Genomic DNA, 19,824 nt, shown 5'->3' with positions numbered 1-19,824 from the left:
TGACATCGCAGAGAGGTGACATCGCAGAGCGGTGACATCGCAGAGCGGTGACATCAGAGCGGTGACATCGCAGAGCGGTGACATTAGAGCGGTGACATCGCAGAGCGGTGACATCGCAGAGCGGTGACATCGCAGAGCGGTGACATTAGAGCGGTGACATCGCAGAGCGGTGACATCGCAGAGCGGTGACATCGCAGAGCGGTGACATTAGAGCGGTGACATCGCAGAGCGGTGACATTAGAGCGGTGACATCGCAGAGCGGTGACATTAGAGAGGTGACATCGCAGAGCGGTGACATCGCAGAGCGGTGACATCGCAGAGCGGTGACATTAGAGCGGTGACATCGCAGAGCGGTGACATCGCAGAGCGGTGACATCGCAGAGCGGTGACATTAGAGCGGTGACATCGCAGAGCGGTGACATTAGAGCGGTGACATCGCAGAGCGGTGACATCGCAGAGCGGTGACATCGCAGAGCGGTGACATCGCAGAGCGGTGAAATCAGAGCGGTGACATTAGAGCGGTGAAATCGCAGAGCGGTGACATCGCAGAGCGGTGAAATCAGAGCGGTGACATCGCAGAGCGGTGAAATCAGAGCGGTTACATTAGAGCGGTGACATCGCAGAGCGGTGACATCGCAGAAAGGTGACATTAGAGCGGTGACATCGCAGAGCGGTGACATCGCAGAGCGGTTACATTAGAGCGGTGACATCGCAGAGCGGTGACATCGCAGAAAGGTGACATTAGAGCGGTGACATCGCAGAGCGGTGACATCGCAGAGCGGTGACATCGCAGAGCGGTGACATCGCAGAGCGGTGACATCGCAGAGCGGTGACATCGCAGAGCGGTGACATCGCAGAGCGGTGACATCAGAGAGGTGACATCGCAGAGAGGTGACATCAGAGAGGTGACATCGCAGAGCGGTGACATCGCAGAGCGGTGAAATCAGAGCGGTGACATTAGAGCGGTGAAATCGCAGAGCGGTGACATCAGAGAGGTGACATTAGAGCGGTGACATCGCAGAGCGGTGACATCAGAGAGGTGACATTAGAGAGGTGACATCGCAGAGCGGTGACATCGCAGAGCGGTGAAATCAGAGCGGTGACATTAGAGCGGTGAAATCGCAGAGCGGTGACATCGCAGAGCGGTGAAATCAGAGCGGTGACATTAGAGCGGTGACATTGCAGAGCGGTGACATCGCAGAGCGGTGAAATCAGAGCGGTGACATTAGAGCGGTGACATCGCAGAGCGGTGACATCAGAGAGGTGACATCAGAGAGGTGACATCGCAGAGAGGTGACATCAGAGAGGTGACATCGCAGAGCGGTGAAATCAGAGCGGTGACATTAGAGCGGTGACATCGCAGAGCGGTGACATCGCAGAGCGGTGAAATCAGAGCGGTGACATTAGAGCGGTGAAATCGCAGAGCGGTGACATTAGAGCGGTGACATCGCAGAGCGGTGACATCAGAGCGGTGACATTAGAGCGGTGACATTAGAGCGGTGACATTAGAGCGGTGACATTAGAGAGGTGACATTAGAGCGGTGACATCGCAGAGCGGTGACATCAGAGCGGTGACATCGCAGAGCGGTGACATTAGAGCGGTGACATTAGAGCGGTGACATTGCAGAGCGGTGACATTGCAGAGCGGTGACATCAGAGCGGTGACATTGCAGAGCGGTGACATTGCAGAGCGGTGACATCAGAGCGGTGACATTAGAGCGGTGACATTAGAGCGGTGACATCGCAGAGCGGTGACATTAGAGCGGTGACATTAGAGCGGTGACATTAGAGCGGTGACATCGCAGAGCGGTGACATTAGAGCGGTGACATTAGAGCGGTGACATCGCAGAGCGGTGACATCGCAGAGCGGTGACATCGCAGAGCGGTGACATTAGAGCGGTGACATCGCAGAGCGGTGACATTAGAGCGGTGACATTAGAGCGGTGACATTAGAGCGGTGACATCGCAGAGCGGTGACATTAGAGCGGTGACATTAGAGCGGTGACATTAGAGCGGTGACATCGCAGAGCGGTGACATCGCAGAGCGGTGACATTAGAGCGGTGACATCGCAGAGCGGTGACATCGCAGAGCGGTGACATCAGAGAGGTGACATCGCAGAGCGGTGACATTAGAGCGGTGACATCGCAGAGCGGTGACATTAGAGCGGTGACATCGCAGAGCGGTGACATCAGAGAGGTGACATCGCAGAGCGGTGACATTAGAGCGGTGACATCGCAGAGCGGTGACATTAGAGCGGTGACATCGCAGAGCGGTGACATTAGAGCGGTGACATTAGAGCGGTGACATCGCAGAGCGGTGACATCGCAGAGCGGTGACATTAGAGCGGTGACATTAGAGCGGTGACATCGCAGAGCGGTGACATCGCAGAGCGGTGACATTAGAGCGGTGACATCGCAGAGCGGTGACATTAGAGCGGTGACATTAGAGCGGTGACATCGCAGAGCGGTGACATTAGAGCGGTGACATCGCAGAGCGGTGACATCAGAGAGGTGACATCGCAGAGCGGTGACATTAGAGAGGTGACATCGCAGAGCGGTGACATTAGAGCGGTGACATCGCAGAGCGGTGACATTAGAGCGGTGACATCGCAGAGCGGTGACATTAGAGCGGTGACATTAGAGCGGTGACATCGCAGAGCGGTGACATCGCAGAGCGGTGACATTAGAGCGGTGACATTAGAGCGGTGACATCGCAGAGCGGTGACATCGCAGAGCGGTGACATTAGAGCGGTGACATCGCAGAGCGGTGACATTAGAGCGGTGACATTAGAGCGGTGACATCGCAGAGCGGTGACATCGCAGAGCGGTGACATCGCAGAGCGGTGACATCGCAGAGCGGTGACATTAGAGCGGTGACATTAGAGCGGTGACATCGCAGAGCGGTGACATCGCAGAGCGGTGACATTAGAGCGGTGAAATCAGAGCGGTGACATCAGAGCGGTGACATTAGAGCGGTGACATTAGAGCGGTGACATCGCAGAGCGGTGACATTAGAGCGGTGACATTAGAGCGGTGACATCAGAGCGGTGACATCAGAGCGGTGACATCAGAGCGGTGACATCAGAGCGGTGACATCGCAGAGCGGTGACATCGCAGAGCGGTGACATCGCAGAGCGGTGACATTAGAGCGGTGACATTAGAGCGGTGACATCGCAGAGCGGTGACATCGCAGAGCGGTGACATCAGAGAGGTGACATCGCAGAGCGGTGACATCGCAGAACGGTGAAATCAGAGCAGTGAAATCAGAGCGGTGACATCAGAGCGGTGACATTAGAGCGGTGACATCGCAGAGCGGTGACATCAGAGAGGTGACATCGCAGAGCGGTGACATCGCAGAGCGGTGACATTAGAGCGGTGACATTAGAGCGGTGACATTGCAGAGCGGTGACATCGCAGAGCGGTGACATTAGAGCGGTGACATCGCAGAGCGGTGACATCGCAGAGCGGTGACATTAGAGCGGTGACATCGCAGAGCGGTGACATCGCAGAGCGGTGACATTAGAGCGGTGACATTAGAGCGGTGACATTAGAGCGGTGACATCGCAGAGCGGTGACATCGCAGAGCGGTGACATTAGAGCGGTGACATCGCAGAGCGGTGACATCGCAGAGCGGTGACATCAGAGAGGTGACATCGCAGAGCGGTGACATTAGAGCGGTGACATTAGAGCGGTGACATCGCAGAGCGGTGACATTAGAGCGGTGACATCGCAGAGCGGTGACATTAGAGCGGTGACATTAGAGCGGTGACATCGCAGAGCGGTGACATCGCAGAGCGGTGACATTAGAGCGGTGACATTAGAGCGGTGACATCGCAGAGCGGTGACATCGCAGAGCGGTGACATTAGAGCGGTGACATCGCAGAGCGGTGACATTAGAGCGGTGACATTAGAGCGGTGACATCGCAGAGCGGTGACATTAGAGCGGTGACATCGCAGAGCGGTGACATCGCAGAGCGGTGACATCGCAGAGCGGTGACATCGCAGAGCGGTGACATTAGAGCGGTGACATTAGAGCGGTGACATCGCAGAGCGGTGACATTAGAGCGGTGACATCGCAGAGCGGTGACATCGCAGAGCGGTGACATTAGAGCGGTGAAATCAGAGCGGTGACATCAGAGCGGTGACATTAGAGCGGTGACATTAGAGCGGTGACATCGCAGAGCGGTGACATTAGAGCGGTGACATTAGAGCGGTGACATCAGAGCGGTGACATCAGAGCGGTGACATCAGAGCGGTGACATCAGAGCGGTGACATCGCAGAGCGGTGACATCGCAGAGCGGTGACATCGCAGAGCGGTGACATTAGAGCGGTGACATTAGAGCGGTGACATCGCAGAGCGGTGACATCGCAGAGCGGTGACATCAGAGAGGTGACATCGCAGAGCGGTGACATCGCAGAACGGTGAAATCAGAGCAGTGAAATCAGAGCGGTGACATCAGAGCGGTGACATTAGAGCGGTGACATCGCAGAGCGGTGACATCAGAGAGGTGACATCGCAGAGCGGTGACATCGCAGAGCGGTGACATTAGAGCGGTGACATTAGAGCGGTGACATTGCAGAGCGGTGACATCGCAGAGCGGTGACATTAGAGCGGTGACATCGCAGAGCGGTGACATCGCAGAGCGGTGACATTAGAGCGGTGACATCGCAGAGCGGTGACATCGCAGAGCGGTGACATCGCAGAGCGGTGACATTAGAGCGGTGACATTAGAGCGGTGACATCGCAGAGCGGTGACATTAGAGCGGTGACATCGCAGAGCGGTGACATCGCAGAGCGGTGACATTAGAGCGGTGACATCGCAGAGCGGTGACATCGCAGAGCGGTGACATCGCAGAGCGGTGACATCGCAGAGCGGTGACATCGCAGAGCGGTGACATTGCAGAGCGGTGACATTAGAGCGGTGACATCGCAGAGCGGTGACATCGCAGAGCGGTGACATCAGAGAGGTGACATTAGAGCGGTGACATCGCAGAGCGGTGACATCAGAGCGGTGACATCGCAGAGCGGTGACATCAGAGAGGTGACATCGCAGAGCGGTGACATCAGAGAGGTGACATCGCAGAGCGGTGACATCAGAGAGGTGACATCGCAGAGCGGTGAAATCAGAGCGGTGACATTAGAGCGGTGACATCGCAGAGAGGTGACATCGCAGAGCGGTGACATCAGAGCGGTGACATCAGAGAGGTGACATCGCAGAGCGGTGAAATCAGAGCGGTGACATCGCAGAGCGGTGACATCGCAGAGCGGTGACATCAGAGAGGTGACATTAGAGCGGTGACATTAGAGCGGTGACATCGCAGAGCGGTGACATTAGAGCGGTGACATCGCAGAGCGGTGACATTAGAGCGGTGACATCGCAGAGCGGTGAAATCAGAGCGGTGACATCGCAGAGAGGTGACATCGCAGAGCGGTGACATCGCAGAGCGGTGACATTAGAGCGGTGACATCGCAGAGCGGTGACATTAGAGCGGTGACATCAGAGCGGTGAAATCAGAGCGGTGACATCGCAGAGCGGTGACATCAGAGCGGTAACATCGCAGAGCGGTGACATCGCAGAGCGGTGACATTAGAGCGGTGACATCGCAGAGCGGTGACATTGGAGCGGTGACATCAGAGCGGTGAAATCAGAGCGGTAACATCGCAGAGCGGTGACATCGCAGAGCGGTGACATTAGAGCGGTGACATCGCAGAGCGGTGACATTGGAGCGGTGACATCAGAGCGGTGAAATCAGAGCGGTGACATCGCAGAGCGGTGACATTAGAGCGGTGACATTAGAGCGGTGACATCGCAGAGCGGTGACATCGCAGAGCGGTGACATCGCAGAGCGGTGACATCGCAGAGCGGTGACATCAGAGCGGTGAAATCAGAGCGGTGAAATCAGAGCGGTGACATCGCAGAGCGGTGACATCGCAGAGCGGTGACATTAGAGAGGTGACATCGCAGAGCGGTGACATCGCAGAGCGGTGAAATCAGAGCGGTGACATTAGAGCGGTGACATCGCAGAGCGGTGACATCGCAGAGCGGTGACATCAGAGAGGTGACATCAGAGAGGTGACATCGCAGAGCGGTGAAATCAGAGCGGTGACATTAGAGCGGTGACATCGCAGAGCGGTGACATCGCAGAGCGGTGACATCGCAGAGCGGTGACATTAGAGCGGTGACATCGCAGAGCGGTGAAATCAGAGCGGTGACATCGCAGAGCGGTGACATTAGAGCGGTGACATCGCAGAGCGGTGACATCAGAGAGGTGACATCGCAGAGCGGTGACATCGCAGAGCGGTGACATCAGAGAGGTGACATCGCAGAGCGGTGAAATCAGAGCGGTGACATCGCAGAGCGGTGAAATCAGAGAGGTGACATCGCAGAGCGGTGAAATCAGAGCGGTGACATCGCAGAGCGGTGAAATCAGAGAGGTGACATCGCAGAGCGGTGAAATCAGAGCGGTGACATCGCAGAGCGGTGAAATCAGAGAGGTGACATCGCAGAGCGGTGAAATCAGAGCGGTGACATCGCAGAGCGGTGAAATCAGAGCGGTGACTTCGCAGAGCGGTGACATCGCAGAGCGGTGACATTAGAGCGGTGACATCGCAGAGCGGTGACATCGCAGAGCGGTGACATTAGAGAGGTGACATCGCAGAGCGGTGAAATCAGAGCGGTGACATCGCAGAGCGGTGAAATCAGAGCCGTGACATTAGAGCGGTGACATCGCAGAGAGGTGACATCGCAGAGCGGTGACATCAGAGAGGTGACATCGCAGAGCGGTGACATCGCAGAGCGGTGAAATCAGAGCCGTGACATTAGAGCGGCGACATCGCAGAGAGGTGACATCGCAGAGCGGTGACATCGCAGAGCGGTGACATCGCAGAGCGGTGACATTAGAGAGGTGACATCGCAGAGCGGTGACATTAGAGAGGTGACATCGCAGAGCGGTGACATCGCAGAGCGGTGAAATCAGAGCGGTGACATTAGAGCGGTGACATCGCAGAGAGGTGACATCGCAGAGCGGTGACATCGCAGAGCGGTGAAATCAGAGCGGTGACATCAGAGAGGTGACATCGCAGAGCGGTGAAATCAGAGCGGTGAAATCAGAGAGGTGACATCGCAGAGCGGTGACATCGCAGAGCGGTGACATTAGAGTGGTGACATCGCAGAGCGGTGAAATCAGAGCGGTGACATTAGAGAGGTGACATCGCAGAGCGGTGACATTAGAGCGGTGACATCGCAGAGCGGTGACATCGCAGAGCGGTGACATTAGAGCGGTGACATCGCAGAGCGGTGACATCAGAGCGGTGACATCAGAGCGGTGACATCAGAGCGGTGACATCAGAGCGGTGACATCAGAGCGGTGACATTAGAGCGGTGACATCAGAGCGGTGACATCGCAGAGCGGTGACATCGCAGAGCGGTGACATTAGAGCGGTGACATCGCAGAGCGGTGACATCAGAGCGGTGACATCAGAGCGGTGACATCAGAGCGGTGAAATCAGAGCGGTGACATTAGAGCGGTGACATCGCAGAGCGGTGACATCGCAGAGCGGTGACATCAGAGAGGTGACATCGCAGAGCGGTGACATCGCAGAGCGGTGAAATCAGAGCGGTGACATTAGAGCGGTGACATCGCAGAGCGGTGACATCAGAGCGGTGAAATCAGAGCGGTGAAATCAGAGCGGTGACATCAGAGCGGTGACATTAGAGAGGTGACATCGCAGAGCGGTGACATCGCAGAGCGGTGAAATCAGAGCGGTGACATTAGAGCGGTGACATCGCAGAGCGGTGACATCAGAGCGGTGAAATCAGAGCGGTGAAATCAGAGCGGTGACATCGCAGAGCGGTGACATCAGAGAGGTGACATCGCAGAGCGGTGACATCGCAGAGCGGTGAAATCAGAGCGGTGACATTAGAGCGGTGACATCGCAGAGCGGTGACATCAGAGCGGTGAAATCAGAGCGGTGAAATCAGAGCGGTGAAATCAGAGCGGTGACATCAGAGCGGTGACATTAGAGCGGTGACATCGCAGAGCGGTGACATCGCAGAGCGGTGACATTAGAGCGGTGACATCGCAGAGCGGTGACATCGCAGAGCGGTGAAATCAGAGCGGTGACATTAGAGCGGTGACATTAGAGAGGTGACATCGCAGAGCGGTGACATTAGAGCGGTGACATCGCAGAGCGGTGAAATCAGAGCGGTGACATTAGAGCGGTGACATCGCAGAGCGGTGACATCGCAGAGCGGTGACATTAGAGCGGTGACATCGCAGAGCGGTGACATCGCAGAGCGGTGAAATCAGAGCGGTGACATTAGAGCGGTGACATCGCAGAGCGGTGACATCGCAGAGCGGTGACATTAGAGCGGTGACATCGCAGAGCGGTGACATCGCAGAGCGGTGACATCAGAGCGGTGAAATCAGAGCGGTGACATCGCAGAGCGGTGACATCGCAGAGCGGTGACATCAGAGAGGTGACATCAGAGAGGTGACATCGCAGAGCGGTGAAATCAGAGCGGTGACATTAGAGCGGTGACATCGCAGAGTGGTGACATCGCAGAGCGGTGACATTAGAGCGGTGACATCGCAGAGCGGTGACATCAGAGAGGTGACATCGCAGAGCGGTGAAATCAGAGCGGTGACATCGCAGAGCGGTGACATTAGAGCGGTGACATCAGAGAGGTGACATCGCAGAGCGGTGACATCGCAGAGCGGTGACATCAGAGAGGTGACATCGCAGAGCGGTGACATCAGAGAGGTGACATCGCAGAGCGGTGAAATCAGAGCGGTGACATCGCAGAGCGGTGACATCGCAGAGCGGTGACATTAGAGCGGTGACATCGCAGAGCGGTGACATCAGAGAGGTGACATCGCAGAGCGGTGAAATCAGAGCGGTGACATCGCAGAGCGGTGACATTAGAGCGGTGACATCAGAGAGGTGACATCGCAGAGCGGTGACATCGCAGAGCGGTGACATCAGAGAGGTGACATCGCAGAGCGGTGACATCAGAGAGGTGACATCGCAGAGCGGTGACATCGCAGAGCGGTGACATCGCAGAGCGGTGACATCAGAGCGGTGACATCGCAGAGCGGTGACATTAGAGCGGTGACATCGCAGAGCGGTGACATTAGAGCGGTGACATTAGAGCGGTGAAATCAGAGCGGTGACATCAGAGAGGTGACATCGCAGAGCGGTGACATCGCAGATCGGTGACATCGCAGAGCGGTGACATCAGAGAGGTGACATCGCAGAGCGGTGACATCGCAGAGCGGTGACATCGCAGAGCGGTGAAATCAGAGCGGTGACATTAGAGCGGTGACATCGCAGAGCGGTGACATCGCAGAGCGGTGACATTAGAGCGGTGACATCGCAGAGCGGTGACATCGCAGAGCGGTGACATCGCAGAGCGGTGAAATCAGAGCGGTGACATTAGAGCGGTGACATCGCAGAGCGGTGACATCGCAGAGCGGTGACATCGCAGAGCGGTGACATTAGAGCGGTGACATCGCAGAGCGGTGACATCAGAGAGGTGACATCAGAGAGGTGACATCGCAGAGCGGTGACATCAGAGAGGTGACATCGCAGAGAGGTGACATCGCAGAGCGGTGACATTAGAGCGGTGACATCGCAGAGCGGTGACATCGCAGAGCGGTGACATCAGAGAGGTGACATCGCAGAGCGGTGACATTAGAGCGGTGACATCGCAGAGCGGTGACATCAGAGAGGTGACATCGCAGAGCGGTGACATTAGAGCGGTGACATCGCAGAGCGGTGACATCGCAGAGCGGTGACATCGCAGAGCGGTGACATTAGAGCGGTGACATCGCAGAGCGGTGACATCGCAGAGCGGTGACATCGCAGAGCGGTGACATTAGAGCGGTGACATCGCAGAGCGGTGACATCGCAGAGCGGTGACATTAGAGCGGTGACATCGCAGAGCGGTGACATCGCAGAGCGGTGACATTAGAGCGGTGACATCGCAGAGCGGTGACATTAGAGCGGTGACATCGCAGAGCGGTGACATCGCAGAGCGGTGACATTAGAGAGGTGACATCGCAGAGCGGTGAAATCAGAGCCGTGACATTAGAGCGGTGACATCACAGAGAGGTGACATCGCAGAGCGGTGAAATCAGAGCGGTGACATCGCAGAGAGGTGACATCGCAGAGCGGTGACATCGCAGAGCGGTGACATCGCAGAGCGGTGACATCAGAGAGGTGACATCGCAGAGCGGTGACATCAGAGAGGTGACATCGCAGAGCGGTGACATCGCAGAGCGGTGACATCGCAGAGCGGTGACATCAGAGCGGTGACATCGCAGAGCGGTGACATTAGAGCGGTGACATCGCAGAGCGGTGACATTAGAGCGGTGACATTAGAGCGGTGAAATCAGAGCGGTGACATCAGAGAGGTGACATCGCAGAGCGGTGAAATCGCAGATCGGTGACATCGCAGAGCGGTGACATCAGAGAGGTGACATCGCAGAGCGGTGACATCGCAGAGCGGTGACATCGCAGAGCGGTGAAATCAGAGCGGTGACATTAGAGCGGTGACATCGCAGAGCGGTGACATCGCAGAGCGGTGACATTAGAGCGGTGACATCGCAGAGCGGTGACATCGCAGAGCGGTGACATCGCAGAGCGGTGAAATCAGAGCGGTGACATTAGAGCGGTGACATCGCAGAGCGGTGACATCGCAGAGCGGTGACATCGCAGAGCGGTGACATTAGAGCGGTGACATCGCAGAGCGGTGACATCAGAGAGGTGACATCAGAGAGGTGACATCGCAGAGCGGTGACATCAGAGAGGTGACATCGCAGAGAGGTGACATCGCAGAGCGGTGACATTAGAGCGGTGACATCGCAGAGCGGTGACATCGCAGAGCGGTGACATCAGAGAGGTGACATCGCAGAGCGGTGACATTAGAGCGGTGACATCGCAGAGCGGTGACATCAGAGAGGTGACATCGCAGAGCGGTGACATTAGAGCGGTGACATCGCAGAGCGGTGACATCGCAGAGCGGTGACATCGCAGAGCGGTGACATTAGAGCGGTGACATCGCAGAGCGGTGACATCGCAGAGCGGTGACATCGCAGAGCGGTGACATTAGAGCGGTGACATCGCAGAGCGGTGACATCGCAGAGCGGTGACATTAGAGCGGTGACATCGCAGAGCGGTGACATCGCAGAGCGGTGACATCGCAGAGCGGTGACATTAGAGCGGTGACATCGCAGAGCGGTGACATTAGAGCGGTGACATCGCAGAGCGGTGACATCGCAGAGCGGTGACATTAGAGAGGTGACATCGCAGAGCGGTGAAATCAGAGCGGTGACATCGCAGAGCGGTGAAATCAGAGCCGTGACATTAGAGCGGTGACATCACAGAGAGGTGACATCGCAGAGCGGTGAAATCAGAGCGGTGACATCGCAGAGAGGTGACATCGCAGAGCGGTGACATCGCAGAGCGGTGACATCGCAGAGCGGTGACATCAGAGAGGTGACATCGCAGAGCGGTGACATTAGAGAGGTGACATCGCAGAGCGGTGACATTAGAGCGGTGACATCGCAGAGCGGTGAAATCAGAGCGGTGACATCAGAGAGGAGACATCGCAGAGCGGTGACATCGCAGAGCGGTGACATCAGAGAGGTGACATCGCAGAGCGGTGACATCAGAGAGGAGACATCGCAGAGCGGTGAAATCAGAGCGGTGACATCAGAGAGGTGACATCGCAGAGCGGTGACATCGCAGAGCGGTGACATCAGAGAGGTGACATCGCAGAGCGGTGACATCAGAGAGGTGACATCGCAGAGCGGTGACATTAGAGCGGTGACATCGCAGAGCGGTGAAATCAGAGCGGTGACATCAGAGAGGAGACATCGCAGAGCGGTGACATCAGAGAGGTGACATCGCAGAGCGGTGACATCAGAGCGGTGACATCGCAGAGCGGTGACATCGCAGAGCGGTGACATCGCAGAGCGGTGAAATCAGAGCGGTGACATCGCAGAGCGGTGACATCGCAGAGCGGTGAAATCAGAGCGGTGACATCAGAGAGGTGACATCGCAGAGCGGTGACATCGCAGAGCGGTGACATTAGAGCGGTGACATCAGAGAGGTGACATCGCAGAGAGGTGACATCGCAGAGCGGTGAAATCAGAGCGGTGACATTAGAGCGGTGACATCGCAGAGCGGTGACATCAGAGCGGTGACATCGCAGAGCGGTGACATCGCAGAGCGGTGACATCAGAGAGGTGACATCGCAGAGCGGTGACATCAGAGAGGTGACATCGCAGAGCGGTGACATCGCAGAGCGGTGACATCGCAGAGCGGTGACATTAGAGCGGTGACATCGCAGAGCGGTGACATTAGAGCGGTGACATCGCAGAGCGGTGACATCGCAGAGCGGTGACATCGCAGAGCGGTGACATCGCAGAGCGGTGAAATCAGAGCGGTGACATCGCAGAGCGGTGAAATCAGAGCCGTGACATTAGAGCGGTGACATCGCAGAGAGGTGACATCGCAGAGCGGTGACATCGCAGAGCGGTGACATCAGAGAGGTGACATCGCAGAGCGGTGACATCAGAGAGGTGACATCGCAGAGCGGTGACATCAGAGAGGTGACATCGCAGAGCGGTGACATCGCAGAGCGGTGACATCAGAGAGGTGACATCGCAGAGCGGTGACATCAGAGAGGTGACATCGCAGAGCGGTGACATCGCAGAGCGGTGACATCAGAGAGGTGACATCGCAGAGCGGTGACATCGCAGAGCGGTGACATCGCAGAGCGGTGACATCAGAGAGGTGACATCGCAGAGCGGTGACATCAGAGAGGTGACATCGCAGAGCGGTGACATCAGAGCGGTGACATCGCAGAGCGGTGACATCGCAGAGCGGTGACATCGCAGAGCGGTGAAATCAGAGCGGTGACATCAGAGCGGTGACATCGCAGAGCGGTGATATTAGAGCGGTGACATCGCAGAGCGGTGACATCGCAGAGCGGTGAAATCAGAGCGGTGACATCGCAGAGCGGTGACATCGCAGAGCGGTGACATCGCAGAGCGGTGACATCGCAGAGCGGTGACATTAGAGCGGTGACATCGCAGAGCGGTGACATCGCAGAGAGGTGACATCGCAGAGCGGTGACATTAGAGCGGTGACATCGCAGAGCGGTGACATCGCAGAGCGGTGACATTAGAGCGGTGACATCGCAGAGCGGTGACATCGCAGAGCGGTGACATCGCAGAGCGGTGACATCAGAGAGGTGACATCGCAGAGCGGTGACATTAGAGCGGTGACATCGCAGAGCGGTGACATCGCAGAGCGGTGACATCGCAGAGCGGTGACATTAGAGCGGTGACATCGCAGAGCGGTGACATCGCAGAGCGGTGACATCGCAGAGCGGTGACATTAGAGCGGTGACATCGCAGAGCGGTGACATCGCAGAGAGGTGACATCGCAGAGCGGTGACATTAGAGCGGTGACATCGCAGAGCGGTGACATCGCAGAGCGGTGACATTAGAGCGGTGACATCGCAGAGCGGTGACATCGCAGAGCGGTGACATCGCAGAGCGGTGACATCGCAGAGCGGTGACATCGCAGAGAGGTGACATCGCAGAGCGGTGACATCGCAGAGCGGTGACATCGCAGAGCGGTGAAATCAGAGCGGTGACATCGCAGAGCGGTGACATCGCAGAGCGGTGACATCAGAGAGGTGACATCGCAGAGCGGTGACATCGCAGAGCGGTGACATCGCAGAGCGGTGACATCAGAGAGGTGACATCGCAGAGCGGTGACATCGCAGAGCGGTGAAATCAGAGCGGTGACATCGCAGAGCGGTGACATCGCAGAGCGGTGACATTAGAGCGGTGACATCGCAGAGCGGTGACATCGCAGAGCGGTGACATCGCAGAGCGGTGACATCAGAGAGGTGACATCGCAGAGCGGTGACATCGCAGAGCGGTGACATCAGAGAGGTGACATCGCAGAGCGGTGACATCGCAGAGCGGTGACATCGCAGAGCGGTGACATCAGAGAGGTGACATCGCAGAGCGGTGACATCAGAGAGGTGACATCGCAGAGCGGTGAAATCAGAGCGGTGACATCGCAGAGCGGTGACATCGCAGAGCGGTGACATTAGAGCGGTGACATCGCAGAGCGGTGACATCAGAGAGGTGACATCGCAGAGCGGTGAAATCAGAGCGGTGACATCGCAGAGCGGTGACATTAGAGCGGTGACATCAGAGAGGTGACATCGCAGAGCGGTGACATCGCAGAGCGGTGACATCAGAGAGGTGACATCGCAGAGCGGTGACATCAGAGAGGTGACATCGCAGAGCGGTGACATCAGAGCGGTGACATCGCAGAGCGGTGACATCGCAGAGCGGTGACATCGCAGAGCGGTGAAATCAGAGCGGTGACATTAGAGCGGTGACATCGCAGAGCGGTGACATCGCAGAGCGGTGACATCAGAGAGGTGACATCGCAGAGCGGTGACATTAGAGCGGTGACATCGCAGAGCGGTGACATCGCAGAGCGGTGACATTAGAGCGGTGACATCGCAGAGCGGTGACATCAGAGAGGTGACATCAGAGAGGTGACATCGCAGAGCGGTGACATCGCAGAGCGGTGACATCAGAGAGGTGACATCGCAGAGAGGTGACATCGCAGAGCGGTGACATTAGAGCGGTGACATCGCAGAGCGGTGACATCGCAGAGCGGTGACATCAGAGAGGTGACATCGCAGAGCGGTGACATTAGAGCGGTGACATCGCAGAGCGGTGACATCAGAGAGGTGACATCGCAGAGCGGTGACATTAGAGCGGTGACATCGCAGAGCGGTGACATCGCAGAGCGGTGACATTAGAGCGGTGACATCGCAGAGCGGTGACATCGCAGAGCGGTGACATTAGAGCGGTGACATCGCAGAGCGGTGACATCGCAGAGCGGTGACATTAGAGCGGTGACATCGCAGAGCGGTGACATCGCAGAGCGGTGACATTAGAGCGGTGACATCGCAGAGCGGTGACATCGCAGAGCGGTGACATCGCAGAGCGGTGACATTAGAGCGGTGACATCGCAGAGCGGTGACATTAGAGCGGTGACATCGCAGAGCGGTGACATCGCAGAGCGGTGACATCGCAGAGCGGTGACATCGCAGAGCGGTGACATTAGAGAGGTGACATCGCAGAGCGGTGAAATCAGAGCGGTGACATCGCAGAGCGGTGACATCACAGAGAGGTGACATCGCAGAGCGGTGAAATCAGAGCGGTGACATCGCAGAGCGGTGAAATCAGAGCCGTGACATTAGAGCGGTGACATCGCAGAGAGGTGACATCGCAGAGCGGTGACATCGCAGAGCGGTGACATCGCAGAGCGGTGACATTAGAGAGGTGACATCGCAGAGCGGTGACATTAGAGCGGTGACATCGCAGAGCGGTGAAATCAGAGCGGTGACATCAGAGAGGAGACATCGCAGAGCGGTGACATCGCAGAGCGGTGACATCAGAGAGGTGACATCGCAGAGCGGTGACATCAGAGAGGAGACATCGCAGAGCGGTGAAATCAGAGCGGTGACATCAGAGAGGTGACATCGCAGAGCGGTGACATCGCAGAGCGGTGACATCAGAGAGGTGACATCGCAGAGCGGTGACATCAGAGAGGTGACATCGCAGAGCGGTGAAATCAGAGCGGTGACATCAGAGAGGAGACATCGCAGAGCGGTGACATCAGAGAGGTGACATCGCAGAGCGGTGACATCAGAGAGGTGACATCGCAGAGCGGTGACATCAGAGCGGTGACATCGCAGAGCGGTGACATCGCAGAGCGGTGACATCGCAGAGCGGTGAAATCAGAGCGGTGACATCGCAGAGCGGTGACATCGCAGAGCGGTGTCATCAGAGAGGTGACATCGCAGAGCGGTGACATCGCAGAGCGGTGACATCAGAGAGGTGACATCGCAGAGCGGTGACATCGCAGAGCGGTGACATTAGAGCGGTGACATCAGAGAGGTGACATCGCAGAGAGGTGACATCGCAGAGCGGTGAAATCAGAGCGGTGACATTAGAGCGGTGACATCGCAGAGCGGTGACATCAGAGCGGTGACATCGCAGAGCGGTGACATCGCAGAGCGGTGACATCAGAGAGGTGACATCGCAGAGCGGTGACATCAGAGAGGTGACATCGCAGAGCGGTGACATCGCAGAGCGGTGACATCGCAGAGCGGTGACATCGCAGAGCGGTGACATCAGAGAGGTGACATCGCAGAGCGGTGACATCAGAGCGGTGACATCGCAGAGCGGTGACATCGCAGAGCGGTGACATCAGAGCGGTGACATCGCAGAGAGGTGACATCGCAGAGCGGTGACATCAGAGAGGTGACATCGCAGAGCGGTGACATCGCAGAGCGGTGACATCGCAGAGCGGTGACATCAGAGAGGTGACATCGCAGAGCGGTGACATCAGAGCGGTGACATCGCAGAGCGGTGACATCGCAGAGCGGTGACATTAGAGCGGTGACATCGCAGAGCGGTGACATCGCAGAGCGGTGACATTAGAGAGGTGACATCGCAGAGCGGTGACATCGCAGAGCGGTGACATCGCAGAGCGGTGAAATCAGAGCGGTGACATCGCAGAGCGGTGAAATCAGAGCCGTGACATTAGAGCGGTGACATCGCAGAGAGGTGACATCGCAGAGCGGTGACATCGCAGAGCGGTGACATCGCAGAGCGGTGACATCGCAGAGCGGTGACATCAGAGAGGTGACATCGCAGAGCGGTGACATCAGAGAGGTGACATCGCAGAGCGGTGACATCAGAGAGGTGACATCGCAGAGCGGTGACATCGCAGAGCGGTGACATCAGAGAGGTGACATCGCAGAGCGGTGACATCAGAGAGGTGACATCGCAGAGCGGTGACATCGCAGAGCGGTGACATCAGAGAGGTGACATCGCAGAGCGGTGACATCGCAGAGCGGTGACATCGCAGAGCGGTGACATCAGAGAGGTGACATCGCAGAGCGGTGACATCAGAGCGGTGACATCGCAGAGCGGTGACATCGCAGAGCGGTGACATCGCAGAGCGGTGAAATCAGAGCGGTGACATCAGAGCGGTGACATCGCAGAGCGGTGATATTAGAGCGGTGACATCGCAGAGCGGTGACATCGCAGAGCGGTGAAATCAGAGCGGTGACATCGCAGAGCGGTGACATCGCAGAGCGGTGACATCGCAGAGCGGTGACATCGCAGAGCGGTGACATCGCAGAGAGGTGACATCGCAGAGCGGTGAAATCAGAGCGGTGACATCGCAGAGCGGTGACATCGCAGAGCGGTGACATTAGAGCGGTGACATCGCAGAGCGGTGACATCGCAGAGCGGTGACATCGCAGAGCGGTGACATCAGAGAGGTGACATCGCAGAGCGGTGACATCGCAGAGCGGTGACATCAGAGAGGTGACATCGCAGAGCGGTGACATCGCAGAGCGGTGACATCAGAGAGGTGACATCGCAGAGCGGTGACATTAGAGCGGTGACATCAGAGCGGTGACATCAGAGAGGTGACATCGCAGAGCGGTGACATCAGAGAGGTGACATCGCAGAGCGGTGACATCTAGAGAGGTGACATCGCAGAGAGGTGACATCGCAGAGCGGTGACATCAGAGAGGTGACATCGCAGAGCGGTGACATTAGAGCGGTGACATCAGAGCGGTGACATCAGAGAGGTGACATCGCAGAGCGGTGACATCAGAGAGGTGACATCTCAGAGCGGTGACATCAGAGAGGTGACATCGCAGAGCGGTGACATCGCAGAGCGGTGACATCGAAGAGCGGTGACATCAGAGAGGTGACATCGCAGAGCGGTGACATTAGAGCGGTGACATTAGAGCGGTGACATCGCAGAGCGGTGACATCGCAGAGCGGTGACATCAGAGAGGTGACATCGCAGAGCGGTGACATCAGAGAGGTGACATCGCAGAGCGGTGACATCAGAGAGGTGACATCGCAGAGCGGTGACATCAGAGAGGTGACATCGCAGAGCGGTGACATCGCAGAGCGGTGAAATCAGAGCGGTGACATTAGAGCGGTGACATCGCAGAGCGGTGACATCAGAGAGGTGACATTAGAGCGGTGACATCGCAGAGCGGTGACATCAGAGAGGTGACATCGCAGAGCGGTGACATCAGAGAGGTGACATCGCAGAGTGGTGACATCGCAGAGCGGTGAAATCAGAGCGGTGACATTAGAGCGGTGACATCGCAGAGCGGTGACATCAGAGAGGTGACATTAGAGCGGTGACATCGCAGAGCGGTGACATCGCAGAGCGGTGACATTAGAGCGGTGACATCGCAGAGCGGTGAAATCAGAGAGGTGACATCGCAGAGAGGTGAAATCAGAGAGGTGACATCGCAGAGAGGTGAAATCAGAGAGGTGACATCGCAGAGAGGTGAAATCAGAGAGGTGACATCGCAGAGCGGTGAAATCAGAGCGGTGACATTAGAGCGGTGACATCGCAGAGCGGTGACATCGCAGAGCGGTGACATTAGAGCGGTGACATCGCAGAGCGGTGACATCAGAGAGGTGACATCGCAGAGCGGTGAAATCAGAGAGGTGACATCGCAGAGCGGTGAAATCAGAGCCGTGACATCAGAGCGGTGACATCGCAGAGAGGTGACATCGCAGAGCGGTGACATCGCAGAGCGGTGACATCAGAGAGGTGACATCGCAGAGCGGTGAAATCAGAGAGGTGACATCGCAGAGCGGTGAAATCAGAGCGGTGACATCGCAGAGCGGTGAAATCAGAGCCGTGACATTAGAGCGGTGACATCGCAGAGAGGTGACATCGCAGAGCGGTGACATCGCAGAGCGGTGACATTAGAGCGGTGACATCGCAGAGCGGTGACATCAGAGAGGTGACATCGCAGAGCGGTGACATTAGAGCGGTGACATCAGAGCGGTGACATCAGAGAGGTGACATCGCAGAGCGGTGACATCAGAGAGGTGACATCTCAGGGCGGTGACATCAGAGAGGTGACATCGCAGAGCGGTGACATTAGAGCGGTGACATCAGAGCGGTGACATCAGAGAGGTGACATCGCAGAGCGGTGACATCAGAGAGGTGACATCAGAGAGGTGACATCGCAGAGCGGTGACATCGCAGAGCGGTGACATTAGAGCGGTGACATCGAAGAGCGGTGACATCAGAGAGGTGACATCGCAGAGCGGTGACATCGCAGAGCGGTGACATTAGAGCGGTGACATCGCAGAGCGGTGACATTAGAGCGGTGACATCGCAGAGCGGTGACATTAGAGCGGTGACATCGAAGAGCGGTGACATTAGAGCGGTGACATCGCAGAGCGGTGACATTAGAGTGGTGACATCGCAGAGCGGTGACATCGCAGAGCGGTGACATCAGAGAGGTGACATCGCAGAGCGGTGACATCAGAGAGGTGACATCGCAGAGCGGTGACATCGCAGAGCGGTGACATCAGAGAGGTGACATCGCAGAGCGGTGACATCGCAGAGCGGTGACATTAGAGCGGTGACATCAGAGAGGTGACATCGCAGAGAGGTGACATCGCAGAGCGGTGAAATCAGAGCGGTGACATTAGAGCGGTGACATCGCAGAGCGGTGACATCAGAGCGGTGACATCGCAGAGCGGTGACATCGCAGAGCGGTGACATCAGAGAGGTGACATCGCAGAGCGGTGACATCAGAGAGGTGACATCGCAGAGCGGTGACATCGCAGAGCGGTGACATTAGAGAGGTGACATCGCAGAGCGGTGACATCGCAGAGCGGTGACATCGCAGAGCGGTGAAATCAGAGCG

The 19,824-nt window shown here is 57.1% G+C and overlaps 1 protein-coding gene across 6 annotated transcripts in view; it reads left to right on the top strand.

Annotated features, from left to right (window-relative positions):
• LOC306764394 (extracellular matrix organizing protein FRAS1-like) overlaps positions 1-19,824 on the top strand; it is a 623,368-nt gene that overhangs the window by 242,043 nt on the left and 361,501 nt on the right. The gene's annotated exons all lie outside the window — the stretch shown is intronic.

The sequence above is a fragment of the Telmatherina bonti genome (genome assembly GCF_933228915.1).
Source record: "Telmatherina bonti genome assembly, chromosome: 13".
Taxonomy (NCBI): domain Eukaryota; kingdom Metazoa; phylum Chordata; class Actinopteri; order Atheriniformes; family Telmatherinidae; genus Telmatherina; species Telmatherina bonti.
The sequence above is the reverse complement of the archived record's forward strand: the minus strand, read 5'-3'. Positions and strand labels throughout refer to the sequence as shown.